The sequence below is a fragment of the Aotus nancymaae genome, unplaced genomic scaffold (genome assembly GCF_030222135.1).
Source record: "Aotus nancymaae isolate 86718 unplaced genomic scaffold, 86718_ANA_hifiasm-v0.15.2.pri h1tg000041l, whole genome shotgun sequence".
NCBI classification, from domain to species: Eukaryota; Metazoa; Chordata; class Mammalia; order Primates; family Aotidae; genus Aotus; species Aotus nancymaae.
This window is the reverse complement of record NW_026988455.1, coordinates 1,090,134-1,107,305: the sequence shown is the minus strand read 5'-3', so window position 1 is coordinate 1,107,305 and position 17,172 is coordinate 1,090,134. Positions and strand designations below refer to the sequence as shown.

At 50.1% G+C, this 17,172-nt stretch overlaps 1 protein-coding gene across 3 annotated transcripts in view; it reads right to left on the bottom strand.

The window, feature by feature from the left end:
* CGNL1 (cingulin like 1) overlaps positions 1 to 7,135 on the bottom strand; it is a 180,820-nt gene extending 173,685 nt beyond the window's left edge. For 2 of the 3 annotated variants that reach the window (XM_064361332.1, XM_064361341.1), the window contains exon 1: positions 7,113 to 7,134. The gene's annotated coding sequence lies outside the window, so the exon portion shown is untranslated. Of the gene's footprint in view, positions 1 to 7,112 lie in introns of all 3 variants that reach the window. The other variant, XM_064361340.1, reaches the window with a different exon arrangement.
* Positions 7,136 to 17,172: the final 10,037 nt, after the last annotated feature.

Sequence of the window (17,172 nt, the reverse complement as noted above, 5' to 3'; positions counted from 1 at the left end):
TTGGAAAACGGGACTAACAACACTCCCATCACAGGATTCCTGGAAAGTCCTGGTCACAGTCATTCCTTTTCCCTATGTGGACTATAAATTTGCAAGGGAAAGCAGAGGGCCTGTTCTGAATGCAATGAAACACAATGATAGAAAACTAAGGGAAGAGATCAAAAACAAGAGAATTCTTGAGGCCAAAACTAGAGGTCACCTTACCTCGATCCTCCAGCAAAGAGATAAGTAACAGGGAAAGGTTATTAATAATCAAGGAGCTTTACAGACCTAAAACCCTACAAAGCAATGACCTGAACAATTACGTACTCTACCAAAGCAAAGCAGAAATCCCTGTGATTGGGCAGCAGGAAAGAAACTCTGCCTTGTAAACAAAGAGGCCTCTGGCCAGGCTGGCAGAAATATTTCATGTTCATAACAAATGCTCTGTGCACTAATCCCAAACACTCTAACTCCATGACGACCCTCCAGTAAGTCCCTAGAAATGTTCCCTGGAACTGAGCCTTCTCGGGTTGAAATATTCAGCTAGTGACCATTGTAGTAATGAACACTATTCACTAACCCTGTTTTAAACTCATCTCTAATTATAACTCCATATGGCCTCTAAGCCCTTATGACCTGTAATTTTAAGAACTTGAGGTAATTACTATGCAGCAAAGTTTTGTTTCTGTCGCAAGGGCTTCATAAACAAGCATTGGACGTGCACGGCTCTGTTTTACTCCAGAATGCACAACGCTGAATTTTGTTTTTAATCTCTTACCCAACAACCAATTATCTACAGAAACTAAGAGGTTTCCAGAACTTGAAGAAAGGTGGAAATCACGTCTCTATTTACGATGCCCTGTTCAAGCCTTTCTGGACAGCCTAATCTACCCTCTTTTTTAAGACACCTAGAAAAGCAGCAGTCCCGGTGGCTCACGCCTGTAATCCCAGCACTTAGGGAGGCCGAGGCGGGTGGATCACGAGGTCAAGAAATCGAGACCGTCCTGGTCAACATGGTGAAACCCTGTCTCTGCTAAAAAAAAACAAAAAAAAAATTAGCTGGGCATGGTGGCACGTGCCTGTAATCCCAGCTACTCAGGAGGCTGAGGCAGGAGAATTGCCTGAACCCAGGAGGCGGAGGTTGCGGTGAGCCGAGATCGCGCCATTGCACTCCAGCCTGGGTAACGAGAGCGAAACTCCGTCTCAAAACAAAAGAAAAGAAAAGAAAAGCAGCAGTCCATAAAATTTCCCTTGGAATCACAAGATTGCAGTGGTCTTTAGTGTAATACCTTCTCCTTAGGTCTGAATTGAGTTGCTATTTTCCTCTACACCTCATCTAGTAGAAGAAGGTCTGAATTGATTCACTGTTTTCCTCTATTAGATGAAGTAGAGGAAAATAGTAACTCAATTCAGACTTAAGGAGACTGTGATGTTAAAAAATAAACAAGGCACTGAGAACACAATTTCTCAATCAGCTCGGCTTAAGAGGAGCAAGAAGCCGTACAAAGAACTTAGCTCTGTATTCAGACAGACCAGAGTACTCTCAAACTTCAACTCTGCCATTTTCACTTTGTTATTTTTAAGGTACGGTCTCACTCTGTTACCCAGGCTGGAGTGCAGTGGCACGATCATGGTTCACTGCAGCCTCAACCTCCTAGGCTCAAGCCATCCTCCCATCTCAACCTCCAGAGTAGCTGGGACCACAGGCACGCGCCACCACACCAGGCTAATTTCTGTATTTTTTGTAGAGGTGGCATTTCACCATGTTGTCCAGGCTGGTCTTGACCTCCTGGGCTTAAGCGATCCACCTGCCTCAGCCTCCCAAAGTGCTGGGATTACAAATATGAGAACTTTGCCGCTGTCAAGCACTATGCCCCTCTCCAGGATTCAGCGCCTCCTTGGGCCTCAGTTTCCTCATCTGTAAAATGAGGTCACTGCCACCTGCCTCTCAGGAATGTAAAGGGTTTACAGCAACGACAGCAAAGTGCTGAGCATGCTACCTGGCACTTGACAGGCAGTCAATAAACAAATAGTAGCTATTCTTATAACCACGAGGTTATTAGCCCTATGGGTCAGCTATTTGGAAACCACCTTCCCAAGGGAAAAACAGTGTGCAGTCCAGTTTTCAGTCTACCCAAGGAAGCCTGATCCAAAGGGACCATGGTATGATGAGGAACCAATGTCTGCCCATTGGCTGGAGCCATAGACACAAATCAAACCACTTGCTCCAAAAAGTACTGCAGCTGCTGCTTTCACACTGCACTTTGTATTCTCCTTCCAGCTCTGTTGTGGAGGTAGCCACTACCAAGCTTACGTTACCACTTACCTTTTGTTTTGAGACGGAGTTTCGCTCGTTACCCAGGCTGGAGTGCAATGGCGCGATCTCGGCTCACCGCAACCTCCGCCTCCTGGGTTCAGGCAATTCTCCTGCCTCAGCCTCCTGAGTAGCTGGGATTACAGGCACGCGCCACCGTGCCCAGCTAATTTTTTTTGTATTTTCAGTAGAGACGGGGTTTCACCATGTTGACCAGGATGGTCTCGATCTCTTGACCTTGTGATCCACCCACCTCGGCCTCCCAAAGTGCTGGGATCACAGGCGTGAGCCACCGCGCCCGGCCACGTTACCACTTACTAATATGCCAAAAATGGATCCCGCCACATGCTCTGTGAGCTTCCAACCCCTCGAAGTACCCTTGTTCGGCAGACTCCAGAAGCAAAAGGCACCTGCCAGAATCTGGTCTCTGCCTCCACCTCCCACATCTCCTCTGCATGATGGGTACCTGCACCTTTCCCACTCCTGGAGTCAGACACATCCAAAATCAGTCCTTTGGTGGAGGGACCTAATAGAATAAACTTTAACGTAAACCCAAGTAAAGCATGTCTTATGCCTGCTGTGCCAATGAATTGAGGAGGCATCTACCCAGGTGAACCTAGCCAGGTGCCCACGGTACCCCACAGGTCACTGTGTTCCTCTTGATTAGAAAAGTTCCTAACTGATTGCAACCCATGGTTTACATCCCCACCTGACTTCAGGCTCCTTAAGGCAGGGACCTTATTCTGTTTACCATCAACTCTACGTAATATATAGCTTTTGCTAGTAATAGGGGCTTCAAAAGATTTTGTTTGGCCGGCATGGTGGCTCACACCTATAATCCCAGAACTTTGGGAGGCCAAGGCAGGCAATCACCTGAGGTCAGGAGTTCAAGACCAGCCTGGCCAACACAGTGAACCCCATTTCTACTAAAAACACAAAAATAAACTGAATGTGGTGCTGGGCACCTGTAATCCCAGCTACTCGGGAGGCTAAGGCAAGGAGGATTGCTTGAACCTGGGAGGCAGAGGTTGCAGTGAGCCAAGATCACAGCACTGCACTCCAGCCTGGGCGACAGAGTGAGACTCCATCTTAAAAAAAAAAAAGAAACACCTTACTGTGAATTTAAGATGAAGCACTATCTCCCCAAGGATACTGGCTTGAGGGATGGAGGAAGGTGCATTAAGAGAGCAGTGAAGGGGGTTGAAACTGGGACACTGGGCTGAAAACAGCAAGCTTCCCACCTCGATAAACGTCTGTGAATCCTGGTGCTATTTCCATCCCCCACCCCATTCCCTTTTTTTCTTTTCCATTTTCAGGGTTTTCATAACTTGTTTCTTGATAACAGCAATGTCACAGGTCTGAAAAAAGTAAGCACTTGGTCATTCAGAGAAAATTATCCAATTTTCAGTTTCCCTTGAACTTTGTTTTTCTGCTCTGATGCCAACCTCTCAGCCACGCCACCGCCCTTTAGTGCCAAGATCAGAAGAGGAAAAGAAAGGAAAACCATAAAATCAGTTGGACATTTTTTAAAGGTGAATGGCATCTCTTAGATAAATGAGTTTCAGGAGGAAAGAGAGTCAGGAGGCCATTAAATTTCTTTAACTCTCCCTCACCCTTCAGCACAAGCAAATTAAACAAGGGGAAAAAAATGAAGGCAGCAGGGCAGTCAGTTCTGAACACAAACCAGAGGTCTTTTCTGGCTGCTGCATCCCCTTTCCCTAAATGAAAAAGTCCCTCACTAACTCCTTCTTCATATTTTTCTTCACTTATTTTCCTCTAATCACTTTAGGATATTAGAGCTGCTACTCCAAAGTGAGCAATTGCAATAAATGTGCTTAGGCCCACATTTACATACACTTTTTTTTAGGGGGGTTAGAGCCTATTATTATATTCACAGTGTAACTATTGCTGGTTAGGTGTGACTTTTCAGACACCATGAGTTCAACAGCATCCTCAAATAGGCATTTTTTTTTCCCAGTTGAGACAAGATTTGCAAGTTAACAAACCATTTAATAATATGGCTTCATAGCCTGGCGCGGTGGCCACGCCTGTAATCCCAGCACTTTGGGAGGCCAAGGCAGGCAGATCACAAGGTTAGGAGTTCAAGACTAGCCTGACCAACATGATGAAACTCCGTCTCTACTAAAAATGCAAAAAAATGAGCCGGGCGTGGTAATGAGTGCCTGTAGTCCCAGCTACTTGGGAGGCTGAGGCAGGAGAATTGTTTGAACCTGGGAGGCGGAGGTTGCAGTGAGCGAAGATCGTGCCACTGCACTGCAGCCTGGGCAACAGAGTGAGACCCTGTCGCAAAATAATAATATGGCTTCGTGTTGTTGGCATGGTCTCACACGCACACGCATACACACAAAACAGAAGGAAAACACTTTCCATGTGGTCTTGCTCCCGAAAGGGTGATGATTCGGGCCAGGGGACACCCGGTGAGAACATGTGCTCTATGTAACCTCCATTTCAAGCCAGAGCCAAGACAGCGAAGACAGCTCCCTCAGTGTGCACACCTCCAGCAAGTGAATACAGCAGAAGCAGCAGGCCATGGTAGTGGAAGGTGGGGAAGAGAGAGAAAACCGAGTGGGCAAAATTATGTCATTTTTTAATTTTTCAAAATGAATGTTCTTTGGACTTACATTAGAGCTAGAAATGAACCTAAGTGTTCTTTCACCTCTGCAAGCCATTCTTGAAAGGATGTCATCCCACTGCTAATAACAACACAATATGGGCCAGGCACAGTGGCTCATGCCTGTTAATTCCAGCGCTTTGAGAGGCCGAGGTAGGTGGATCACCTGAGATCAGGAATTCGAGACCAGCCTGGCCAATATGGTGAACCCTGTCTCTACTAAAAATACAAAAAAGTAGCTAGGCCTGGTAGCAGGTGACTGTAATCCCAGCTATTTGGGAGGCTGAGGCAGGAGAATCACTTGAACCAGGGAGGTGGTGATTGCTGTGAGCCAAGATCTCGCCATTGCACTCCAGCCTGGGTGATAAGAGTGAAACTCCGTCTCAAAATAAGAGAGAGAGACAGAGAGAAAGAGAGAGAGAGAGAGAGAGAGAGAAGGCCACCCCCTAAGAAAAACTTAAAACCACCGATTTGTGGCCAGGTGGCAACATCAGGGTGGAAATCTAATACAAACATCATACTTGGGGACAAAAGTGAACTAACCAGATCCCTGGAGACTGTCACATTTCTAACAAGGGCAGTGAAAACACATTTTCTTAATAAAATATATGATCAAATGCAGCCAATGTAAGCATGGCTACATTTTCCCTTCTCTTACTTCTCTATCATTTTTTAATTTATGTGACAGGTGTCTGACGTGTCATGCTATATACACTGTTTCATCTGCAGGGCTTGATCATACTTCCAGAATAAGTTTGATCTACAAAAACACACCTATATTAACACAAATAATCAACCACAAAACCTTAAGGATGTTGTTAGCTTTGGCTTCTTGAAAAATTCCCCACATTTATGCAACTCCATTATCTACGTGGGGGAGTCTCAGGGGCGGTCTCCAAGCGCTGACCAAATCGTAAAGTATTTTTTTCTCCTTTTAATCTGAAATAATTTCCGATTATGACATGTCAAATTATCACTTGGTTTTCCCTGGATAGGACAACCCTGTATTATAACCTTGACCCTGGCAAGGACTCCTTGGTTCTAATGCCTACACTGCCACCTCCTTGGCAGAAAGTGCCCGGAAGTATTGACTGTAAACAGAGAGGTAGAAACAAAGGGAACTTCAATAAAGGCACCATCTGCTGTCTAAGGTTGGAAAGCACCAACCAACAGGTTCTTCAGGTGGAGAGGTAGATGAGGGAAGAGTCAAGAGGGCCTGAGATGAGTTCCAGATCAGGACTGATCTTTAGCCTTCCGAAGAGTGGCTGGAGGGAGCAACCCCCAAAGGTGAGGTTTTCAAACTCGCCTGCACATGAGAATCACCTGGTGCTTTTTAAAAACTCTATTCTCCAGGCTGCGACCCAGGTCAGCCGAATCCACATCTCTGGGAGTGGGACACAGGCACCAGTATTTTTTAAAACTCTCCAGATGTGCGGCCAAGTTTGAGAACCAACGCCCGCTAAAGCATTCCCAGCGAGCTTTGAGCAACGTTTTGAGCGGCATAAGCAGAGTTAGGAAAGCAGCTGCCTTCGGGTGAAGGGAAACACACAAAGCAAATATACAAAGTTTCAAAAATCCTGTGTAACTAACTCCATCATGACAGCCAAGTACCTGTCTAGAGGCCAAACAGTGATGCAACTTGGAAAATCCCGGGAGAGCTAGAGTGTGTGCTCCAAGCGAGGCGGGGGCTTTCGGGGCTGATCTGCCTCACGTGGAGGATCGGGAGAGAGGCCACACGCCCTCCTTTCCCGGGGATGGGCTGGCGGGGCACGCCGACGGCTTCGGAACGAGAGGATAGGTCGGGGACCGCTCCGCGTGGGTCTCTCCCAGCTGTCACTCGAGCCGGAGGGTGCAGGCGGGGATGCGAAGGCAGGGAGCCCCTCTTCACGAAAGGAGGTCCTGCAGACCGTCCTCCCTCCCGCCCCGCGCCCAGGCGGGTCCCCTGGGGATCGCCCGCATCCGTTCTGCGCCTGCCCTCGGCGGGGCGCGGCGCGGGAGTCCGGGTCGCACCTTCCCGCCCGAGGACCCGCGCGGCGCCGGACACGGAGGGCGGGCGCGCAGGCTGAGCGCGGCGCACCTGGCGGAGCCGAACCCCTGGAGGTCCCGCCGCCCCGGGCGGCCCCTCGGCCCCGGAGCCCGGCTCCCGGCGCACACCCGCCCCGCCGCCTCCCGGAGCTCACTCACCGCCGCCGCCGCCAGCAGAGCCCGGCCGGAGTGCAGGGGCCGCGGCGCCGCCAGGAGGCCGAGCGAGCCCGCGCCCCGCCCCGCAGCCGCCGCCCGCCCTCCCGGGAGGAGGGGCAGCGGCCGGCCGGGAGCCCGACCCTCTTTTCGATCCGCCCGCGGCACCCCCGCGCTCCCCTCCGCTCCGCTCGGACCCGGGCCGCGCTTACGCCTCCCCCTTCCCCGGAGCCGCGGTCCTTCCACCTCCCCGGCGCCGTCACCGGGCACTTCTCTTCTCGCAGCCTTGGCCTCTGAAATTGCCCGGACTCCAGGAAGCCCTCAGTTTCGCACCCCCAGCTGCGCCGAGCTCAGTTTACCCCTTTCCCTCCTGCTCAGCCCTTTTTCCCCCTCCCTGTCAGAAACTTAAGGGATCGCGCTCTTCTACCACAGCAAACCCACGCCTATTTACTGAGCACCTACTATGTCTGCACACTGGTGGGAGGTGTGAGATTGTAATCCCACTTGCCCGGTAGGAGGCAGGTGGGGCGTCTCATAAGGTCACACAGCTGGCGGTAGTAGGGCTGGAATTCGAAGCCAGTTTTTAGGTCCTTGTTTAGACCCACCCCACGGTAAGCTGCAGCATGCCTCTCTAGCTGTGTGAACTTGGGGAAAATGTTATCAGCTCTAAACCGCAGTTTCCTCATCTGTAAAATGAAGAGCTGGATACTCCACCAAGCTATAAGGATTCCCTGAGCAAACAACCTGTACTTTTTTTTTTTTTTTTTTGAGAAGGAGTCTCCCTCTTGCACAGACCGGCGTGCAGTAGCGCGATCGCTGCTCACCGCAGCCTCCGCCGCCCAGGTTCAAGCAATTCTCATGCCTCAGCTTCCCGAGTAGCTAGGTTTACAGGCGTGCGCCACCACGCCCGGCTAATTTTTGTGTTTTTAGTAGAGACGGGGTTTCAGCACGTTGGTCAGTCTGGTCTCTAACTCCTGCTCTCATGTGACCCCCGCCCCCCACCCTGCCTTGGCCTCCTAAAGTGCTGGGATTACGGTCATGAGCCACTTCCCCCGGCCCAGCCTGTACTTAATACTTGTTTGCTGACATATTGAATGAAATAGACCCTTGAACATTTAATAATTCAAAACAATATAAAAGGACTTCAAAAAGTATTAGGTTGGTGCAAACGTAATTGCAGTTTCAATGGGAAAAACCGCAGTTACTTTTACTCCAACCTAATGAAGATTTATTGCCAGGAAAGAAAAAAAAAATGCTACTTATCCCAAGCGGGCCGCATAGTCAAGGGAGTCTTTTGAGGAAGTGAGATGGTGCTCTTCTAGAGCTAGCGGGTCTAGATACAATGAGTTGGAGAAAATAGCCAAGGTGCTAAGTGTGTGAACAGCAACCAGAGGGTGGACCAGCTTTCCTGAGCAGAGGCTGCCTGGGGCAGTGTGCACATGCTAGAAAGGGGGATGAAGGCCAAGGCAGTGGATTGCTTGAGCACAGGAATTTAAGATCAGCCTGAAACCCTGTCTCTACAAAAAAAAAAAAAAAAAATAGCAAAAATTAGCTGGGCGTGGTGGTGTGCGCCTGTAGTCCCAGCTACTCAGGAGGCTGAGGTGGGAGATCAATTGAGCCTGGGAGGTTGAGGCTGCAGTGACCTGTGACTGCCCCACTGGACTCCAGCCTGAGTAACAGAATGAGACTTTATCTCAAAAAAAAAGAAGAAAGAAAAAGGGAAGGGAAAGGGGAAAGGAAAGGAAGAGGGAAGGGGGAAGGGAAAGGGGAAGGGAAGGGGGAAGGGAAAGGGGAAAGGAAAGGAAGAGGGAGGGGGGAAGGGAAAGGGGAAGGGAAGGGGGAAGGGAAAGGAAGAGGGAAGGGGGAAGGGAAAGGGGAAGGGAAGGGGGAAGGGAAAGGAAGAGGGAAGGGGGAAGGGAAAGGAAGAGGGAAGGGGGAAGGGAAAGGGGAAGGGAAAGGGGAAGGGAAGGGGAAGGGAAAGAAAGAGGGAAGGGGGAAGGGAAAGGGGAAGGGAAAGGGGAAGGGAAGGGGAAGGGAAAGGAAGAGGGAAGGGGGAAGGGAAAGGGGAAGGGAAGGGGGAAGGGAAGGGGGAAGGGAAGGGGGAAGGGAAGGGGGAAGGGAAGGGGGAAGGGAAGGGGGAAGGGAAGGGGGAAGGGAAAGGAAGAGGGAAAGGGGAAGGGAAAGGGGAAGGGAAGGGGGAAGGGAAAGGAAGAGGGAAGGGGGAAGGGAAAGGGGAAGGGAAGGGGGAAGGGAAGGGGGAAGGGAAGGGGGAAGGGAAAGGGGAAGGGAAAGGAAGAGGGAAGGGGGAAGGGAAAGGAAGAGGGAAGGGGGAAGGGAAAGGGGAAGGGAAAGGGGAAGGGAAGGGGAAGGGAAAGAAAGAGGGAAGGGGGAAGGGAAAGGGGAAGGGAAGGGGGAAGGGAAGGGGGAAGGGAAGGGGGAAGGGAAGGGGGAAGGGAAAGGGGAAGGGAAGGGGGAAGGGAAAGGAAGAGGGAAGGGGGAAGGGAAAGGGGAAGGGAAGGGGGAAGGGAAGGGGGAAGGGAAGGGGGAAGGGAAGGGGGAAGGGAAAGGAAGAGGGAAGGGGGAAGGGAAAGGAAGGGGGAAGGGAAAGGGGAAGGGAAGGGGGAAGGGAAGGGGGAAGGGAAGGGGGAAGGGAAGGGGGAAGGGAAAGGAAGAGGGAAGGGGGAAGGGAAAGGAAGAGGGAAGGGGGAAGGGAAAGGGGAAGGGAAGGGGGAAGGGAAAGGAAGAGGGAAGGGGGAAGGGAAAGGAAGAGGGAAGGGGGAAGGGAAAGGGGAAGGGAAAGGGGAAGGGAAGGGGAAGGGAAAGAAAGAGGGAAGGGGGAAGGGAAAGGGGAAGGGAAAGGGGAAGGGAAGGGGAAGGGAAAGGAAGAGGGAAGGGGGAAGGGAAAGGGGAAGGGAAGGGGGAAGGGAAGGGGGAAGGGAAGGGGGAAGGGAAGGGGGAAGGGAAGGGGGAAGGGAAGGGGGAAGGGAAAGGAAGAGGGAAAGGGGAAGGGAAAGGGGAAGGGAAGGGGAAGGGAAAGAAAGAGGGAAGGGGGAAGGGAAAGGGGAAGGGAAGGGGGAAGGGAAAGGGGAAGGGAAGGGGGAAGGGAAGGGGGAAGGGAAGGGGGAAGGGAAGGGGGAAGGGAAAGGAAGAGGGAAAGGGGAAGGGAAAGGGGAAGGGAAGGGGGAAGGGAAAGGAAGAGGGAAGGGGGAAGGGAAAGGGGAAGGGAAGGGGGAAGGGAAGGGGGAAGGGAAGGGGGAAGGGAAGGGGGAAGGGAAAGGAAGAGGGAAGGGGGAAGGGAAAGGAAGGGGGAAGGGAAAGGGGAAGGGAAGGGGGAAGGGAAGGGGGAAGGGAAGGGGGAAGGGAAGGGGGAAGGGAAAGGAAGAGGGAAGGGGGAAGGGGGAAGGGAAAGGAAGAGGGAAGGGGGAAGGGAAAGGGGAAGGGAAAGGGGAAGGGAAGGGGGAAGGGAAGGGGGAAGGGAAGGGAAAGGAAGAGGTAAGGGGGAAGGGAAGGGGGAAGGGAGGGGGGAAGGGAGGGGGGAAGGAAGGGGGAAGCGAGGGGGGAAGTGAGGGGGGAAGCGAGGGGGGAAGGGAAGGGGGAAGGGAAAGGGGAAGGGCTCTTTCCTAGAACACTAGATGTCTTGGTGACCAGATGTGTGCAATGAGGGAGTGGAAATGGCAAAGACAAACCTATGGTTTCCAGGCTAGGTGCCTTGGAGCATCAGAAATAGGAACGATAGGGAAAGAGGCTGCTTTTCAGGAGAGCTGCTGAAGGTTCTGTGGAGCATGAAGTAATGGTGGAACTTTTCAGTGGAAATACCCCAGCATGCAGCTGGGGAGTGGAGGGATGTCTCTGGGCAGCATCCATGTGGAGGGTGAGGGGAGAGTGAGAGCTGGACCAGGAGCCAGGAAGGGAGAGTGCAGTGTCTTCACTTAGGGTGAAGGAAGCCGAGGGCATCGACCAAGGGAGGAAGGGGAAGCTGAGAGCTATCAGGATGGAACCCCAAGGGTGAGGGACTCCTGAAGGAGGGTGTCACTAATCCACTTCTCACCTGGGCCCTTCCAAGGATCTGCAGAGAGTGTGCACTGAGGAAATATTTGTTAACTGTCAAAAAAACATTTCCCCTCCCATACAGACATTTTGCTGATGACAAAAATAAGGGGAACCATTGGAGGCAAAGACAAAGGCAGAAGAGATTAGCTACCAGAGACACTGCTTTCCAGGCTCCTATTGTCAAGACGAATGCTCAAGCCCCTCCAACATGAGCCTAAAGCAAACATTTCCAGGAAACACTTCTGAAAAGCATCTGTTTCTTTATTTTTATTTAAGTAACTCTGGCTCTCTTAATTGCGGTTTTGAGCCTGTAGAAAGATTTGGGGGGTGACGGGGGACCGAGGGCAGCAACTTGCCAAAGAGAAATTTCCAGAAGGATGAGTAGAAAAAAATCACCTCTTTTCTCCTCCAGATTTTCTGTACATGAAATGCGTGATACAAAAATATTCACGTAAGTGCTACAGTACAAATGACATCTGAGTAGTGACACAGAATACAGGAAGGATGACAGGAGGGAGGCTGCAGCGTGGAACTGGTCTTATGGCATGCACTTGGAAGATGTAATGCAAGGCCAGGCGTGGTGGCTCTGACCTGTAGTCCCAGCACTTTGGAAGGCTGAGACGGGTGGATCACTTGAGGTCAGGAGTTCAAGATCAGCCTGGCCAACATGGTGAAACCTCGTCTCTACTAAAAATACAAAAAAATTAGCTGGCTGTGGTGGTGCATGCCTTTAATCCCAGCTACTCACAAGGCTGAGACAGGAGAATCGCTTGAATCCAAGAGGTGGAGGTTGCAGTGAGGAAGATCACGTCATTGCACTCCAGCCTGGGCTGACAGAGTGAGATTCCATCTCAAAAAAAAAAAAAGTAGTAGCAGTAGTAGTGATGCCCATGGATAACAGTGTGGAGGGCATTTCTGGAAGGTGTGACCACACACACAAGACAGGGAAACAGGAGGAAGTGAACAAAGCAAAAAATAGCACGTGGTTTCTTTGACTGAAATGGAGAAGCTATTCTGCTTGTGAAGAAAGATGGGACTGGGAAGAGCACCTGGGAAGAGGGCTTTTGCTCAGTCACTGGGAAACAGGCTGCCTTAATATGGGTTGCCCTGAAGGGGGAGTCTGTGATAAGACTTGCCTGCAGGTGGTGTATTTAGGGCGACCCCTAGAAGCAGGAGAGCAGGTGGTGTATTTAGGGCGACCCCTAGAAGCAGGAGAGCAGGTGGTGTTTTTACGGTGACCCCTAGAAGCAGGAAAGGAGCTGGAGGAGCGGGCCAGGGAAGGAGGAAAGGCCAGTGTAGGGTGTGTTAATGAGAGTGGTGCTACATGCAGGGGGGCCGATTCCCTGGGACCTACTAGGAAGATGCTGAATGCCCCCCAGAATTGACAACCTGAAGCTCAGTGAGCTGGAGTATTTCTCCAAGTCTCCAGCAAAGACTGCTCCTGCGTCCCTTACCCCTGCTTCTAGGCTACCCGCCTCCCATGCTGAGAGGGCTCCTTGGAACAAAAGTGCTCACTTGTGATGGAAAGATGTCAGCACGAAGTTGGTCTGAGTTTACAGGGAGCTGTCCCAGCACCTACAGCTTCTGTGCCACCGGGCCGTTGCAGTGCACAGGCTCCTCCAGGACCTGGTTCCTACATCATTCCACAGCCAGCAGCTTCTCCTGGCACTGCCCTTCTACCCCAAGCTGTTGCGTGGTGGAGCAACTCCACCAAGACACTGCTTCCCCATGAACAGCTTTCCCCAGAATCCCAGAGGTCAGATTTCCTGCAGGCTCCATGGGCGTGGTGCCATAGAAACTTATTTGCCCTCCAGTGAGACCCGGCTGTGTCCTCTCCAATAAGGTCTGGCTCTGAGCAAGGGGGAGAGAGGAGACTAACTCCTTGGGTGCTCAATCTCACTTTTGGGCTTTGCACACTTCCCATGTGAAGTGAAGAATCTCAGGTTTCAACGGGTCAGTTTTGAAAGTGTTCACTCCTACAAGTGTTGAGGGAAGAGACTTAATACATCAAACAATCATATTAAGTTTCTGTTTGAACTTCTAAAGCCCCTTGGGCAGGCAACCTTGCTAAGCCCATGGAAAAAGAATCAAATCCCTTGGCAGGGTGTGGCAAGCCCCTCAAAACCTGGCCCAGCCTGTCAGATGAGTCAATGAGAGGGCTATGCCCATAGCCACCCATCCACACTCTGGCCTTGCTGTCAAAGTTTCTTCATCTAAAACACTCTTCCCTCTTGTTCTTTAAAGGTTTAGCTTAAGTTCCTCCTCCTCTAAGAAATCCTCCTCCATCCTCCCTTTCTGCCTTGTGGGGTGTTTTATCACAGCACCTATCTACTTATAATTCAGGCTTCCCACACACTGTGAGTTTCTTAACTGAAAGGAATGGGTCAGATTCCTCCCTGAGTCTCTAGCCACTGGCACATAGCAGGTGTTCAGTAAATGTTTGATGAATGAATGAATGAGCATGTGCTAGTCAGCGCAGACACATACAGCCAGTCAGGAAATGCCACTGTAGAACAAGTTCTGAGATGAAGCTCACCTCTTGTGGCCAGGACAGAGACTGGCCCAGCCCATCTGAATTCCAATAAAGACTTGCCCCGTGGCCTTGGACTAGGAACCTAATCTCTGTAGCCTGGGTACCTGGGCCTGCAAAGGGAGGTGGTATTTCCATGCCTCATAGCAGAAGAGGTGAGACCTAACTAACAGTCAACGGTCTGGCCGGGCGCAGTGGCTCACACCTGTAATGCCAGCACTTTGGGAGGCTGAGGCGGGCGGATCACCTGAGGTCAGGAGTTCGAGAACAGCCTGGCCAACATGGTGAAACCCCATCTCTACTAAAAATACAAAATTAGCTGGCATGGTGGCAGGCACCTGAATCCCAGACACTCAGGAGGCTGAGACAAGAGAATCACTTGAACCCGGGAGGCAGAGGTTGCAGTGAGCTGAGATCGCACCACTGTACTCCAGCCTGGGCAAGAAGAACAAAACTCCATCTTAAAAAACAAAACAAAACAGAAAAACAGTAAATGGTTCTATGTAGCCTTTGGAAAAATCATTGTGCATGTGTATAGTATGGAGGACGGGAATGAAACCCAGGGCACCATTGCACATCCTTATTCTGTGGGAGACAAGATCACCTGTTACTTTTTTTAGCTTCTCGCTAAAGGTAGCCTACTCCATTATATAGGTGGAAATGTCGAAAGGGGAGTGAAGTTTCTCAGTAAGAGAAAATCACCAAAGAGCTTGGGTTTGACTCCATGCTGCTCCTCCAGGATTTGCCTTAAGGGGAACACGGATTCTTCCCACAGATATTTCAACATGCAAGGTAAATGAAAAATTAAGAGAGAACTGATTGCAACATTAGAGGGATCCAGCACAGTCAAAAGTATTTTAGATACATTTTGTGGTCGGTTGGATCCTGGTTGGACCCCAGCCTAGCTTGAGTTTCTAGAAGCTTGGACTTCCTTTCTTGGGGACTGAAGAACTTTGTGTAGGAATGTCAAAGCTCTGCTGACCAGTGGAAGGAAGACTTATCCAGAAACTAGGCAAGTTCACACTCACCATCCCCTCAGCCATTCCCAAAACACCAACAAATACTAATTCAATAAACATGCACATATTCAATGTTATCATGAACGTGTCCCTGGCTATGTTGAAAGAATTCCAAAATAGGAAAGACCTTTTTGAACCAGGCTTTGGGCAAAGTCAGGATCTGGGCAAAGTTCAATCCCAAGATTTAAAACAAAACCTTAGCCAAGCATGGTGGCTCACGCCTGTAGTCTCAACACTTTGGGAGGCTGAGGAAGGCACATCACTTGAACTCAGGAGTTTAGGACCAGCCTGGGCAACATAGCGAAACCCTGTCTCCACAGAAAATATTAAAAAATTAGTCAGGCATGGTGGCTCACACAGGTAGTCCCAGCTACGCAGGAGGCTGAGATGGGAAGATGACCTGAACCATGAATACGAGGCTACAATAAGCTAAGATTGTGTCACTGCATTCCAGCCTGGGTGACAGAGCAAGACCCTGTCTCAGAAAAAGAGAAAGGAAAAAAAAACCTTGAAACATTTCAAAAGTTTTGACTCTGTGGGCCGCATTTCATTTGTAGCAAATTAATCAACCATTCTTTGTTTGAATTATTTGGGTATAGATGATCTAAGCCATCTTGAGTGACATGTTCTCACAGTATATTCAGACCAGTTGGGCAACAAATGAGACCACACAAATGTTTTAAAATTCTGCATTTTTGTTCATTTCAGACTGCCCAAGCCTTCTAGCAAGGGATTTCTCCTTTCAGAACACATTTTTCTTGGATATGTCTAAAGCAACGGTAGAAACTGGGACTCTTTGGTGGCTAGGGCTGAAATAATGTAAACTCAAATTTAGTCTTGCAGAAGTAGATACAATTTATTTTCATAGAACTTAAGTGTAAGGGTTTTTTGTTTTGTTTTGTTTTGTTTTTTGAGATGAAGTTTTATTCTGTTGCCAGGCTGGAGTGCAGTGGCCTGATTTCGGCTCGCTGCAACCTCCGCCTTCAGGGTTCAAGCAATTCTCCTGCCTCAGCTTCCCGAGTAGCTAGGACTACAGGTGTGTGCCTCCACGCCTGGCTAATTTTTTGTATTTTGGTAGAGATGGGGTTTCACCATGTTGGCCACGATGGTCTCAATCTCCTGACCTTGTGACCCACCCACCTCGGCCTCCCAAAGTGCTGGGATTACAGGTGTGCACCACCGCGCCTGGCCTAAGCGTAAGGTTCTTTGAGTTGGTCTGCACAAGAGCAGATTGAAGTCAACAAGCTGGTGATTCCTTTAGCTTATAGCCCTACAGTCAAGGTGATAGTGATTACAGGAGGAAACTTGGATTTCTTGGGCGATTTGAAGAATTTCACATTCAACATTTAAATTTCAGAACAAGCCTGAGCAACATGGCAAAACTCCGTCTCTACAAAAAATACAAAAATTAGCCAGGCTTGTGGTGTACACCTGTGGTCCCTGCTACCCAGGAGGCTGAAGTGGGAGGACTGCTTGAGCCCAGGAGGCAGAGGTTGCAGTGGGCCGTGATCACACTACTGTACTCCAGCCTCGGCGACAGAACTGAGACCCCATCTCAAAAATAAATTAATTTAAAAAATGAAAATTAATTTCAGAACAACCCCGCAGGTACAGGTTCTTATCCCCAATTTATGGCTAAAGAAAATGGATAAACTTATTTATTCTTGATAAATAAATAGAGAAGCAGAGATTGAGACCCGGGTGTGTCAGAACCAGAGCTTTGCTATACAGACGCAGGACCTCAAACTGGAAGGCATCTAAGGGATCGTTATCCCAAGCCTTGCTTCCCTCATTTCAGACCACAGTTGGCTTTCTCTTTGACAGCTCCTGCCGGAAGCTAAGGGACATCAGAGCCTCTGGCAGCCACAGGGAGTTTTCAAATGAGTGATTTTCCTGTGAGTCTCCAACTGTGTGCTTTAGTCTTGCAACCAGCAAGTGGAGGTGACTGCCTTTTCCAAGCCCTGCCCTGCGCCTGTGGAATAAGCAATGACCTGTCCCCTCCTGCCTGATACCTCAGTCTCCTTCAACACAAGTTCCCTTCCATGAAGTTCAAGGACATGGAGATTGGCATCCACATGCCTTTCCCTTGTCAAAAGGGCTCTGGAGTTTGTGTCAATATGAAGAAGATGACTTTTCAAATATGGGTATCTGTTTGGAAAAAGGGAAAAGTGAGAGAGACCTCCGCGGTTTGTGTGACTCAACCATAGGAAGCTCTGCTTGCCAGAGGTGCCAGGATGGAACTGAGCTGGGTCCACAGGGGCTGGCAAAGGCCGGGGCGAAAGCCTCGCTTTGAGGAGACTCTAGATTCGCTCCAGATCGCTTAGGGCCAATCTTCCTTTTCTCTGAGGCCTCCAATCCACTGTGTCTCTGAAATATCAGGAATTGGGGTGACCATCTTTGAATCAAACATTAGAAAAGCACTGGAGGCTGGACGCGGAGGCTCACGCCTGTAATCCCAGCACTTTGG